This window comes from Chrysochloris asiatica, unplaced genomic scaffold (assembly GCF_000296735.1).
Source record: "Chrysochloris asiatica unplaced genomic scaffold, ChrAsi1.0 scaffold00042, whole genome shotgun sequence".
NCBI classification, from domain to species: domain Eukaryota; kingdom Metazoa; phylum Chordata; class Mammalia; order Afrosoricida; family Chrysochloridae; genus Chrysochloris; species Chrysochloris asiatica.
The window spans coordinates 9,905,091-9,906,299 of record NW_006408560.1 but is presented as its reverse complement, the minus strand read 5'-3'; positions in this window follow the sequence as shown (position 1 = coordinate 9,906,299).

Below are 1,209 nucleotides of genomic sequence, written 5' to 3'. Positions count from 1 at the left end.
GGTTTGCATGTAAGCTGTTTAGTGATTTTCAAATGAATCTTCAATAATCCTCAGGGTTGGCACAAATGTCTTCCAGTCTTTTTTTTTTTTTTTTTTCTCTGCCTTTCCATGAATTCCCAGCAGGATTGTGATTAAATAGGCCTAAGGCAGGTAACAATCTAATAGACTCTCTGTACCTCCCCTACTTAGATGCCTCTATTTGGATCCCTCCTTGTCTTCCACATAAAGTCAAAGGAAGGGCTTTATTCTGATAAACAGATACCCAATATGCTCTCTGCCTTTGCTGTGCTTTACCTTTGAACTCTCCCCTTGGTACATCTTATGACTTGGGTATCTCAAACTTCTAGAAATTTCTGTTAGGCATCGGCCTTTCTTCCTCTAGCTGGTATAATTGAAACCTTGCAAGACTCAACTCACATAATAAAAGCAAACACTATCAGTCTCTTATACTCATATACAAAAACACAGTTCTAAGTGTCTTACACATATTAATTCCTTCATATTTTTATTTTTTGCTCACCACCAAGTCCTAAACAGGATTTGTCTGCACCTTAAATTCTCTAAGTTTCTACCTATTTTCTTAATGTAGTTCCTCAGTCTTCTGATTTATTCTATAAACTACCAGATAGCCTTCCTATAATTTTTTTTCTGCCTCGGTAAATCAGATTTGATGCTTGCAACCAAAAATCTTAACTTCAAAGACATCTATCTGATAAACCCTTGCTGAATGTCACTGAATTCCAGACATTGTGGTGGTGTAGAGAGGTGGATGGAATAAAAAGATAAATAAGACTTCAATATTTCTCTTGAGAAGTTCATATCTGTTGGGGGGGGGCGGGGGAGAAGGATAAATAAGCAATAATATACGGCAATTAAATGTATAGTCCACCACTCAGCTGTCAGTTTGTCCCATTGTGGTGGTTTGTGTGTTGCTATAGTTCTGGAAACTATGCCACCAGAATTATACCTGCTAGCAGGGTCACCCATTGTTGACAGGTTTCTGCAAAGCTTCCAACTAAGACTGACTAGAAAGGAGAAGTACACTACTTCTGAATGTTTGTGGTTGTTGTTGTTATGTGCCGTGGAGTCGGTTCCGACCCATAGCGACCCTGTACAGGATTTCCGAGGCTGTAAATCTTTACGGGAGCAGAAAGCCTCATCTTTCTCCCGCGGAACAGCTGGTAGTTTCGAACTGCTGACCTTGTGGTT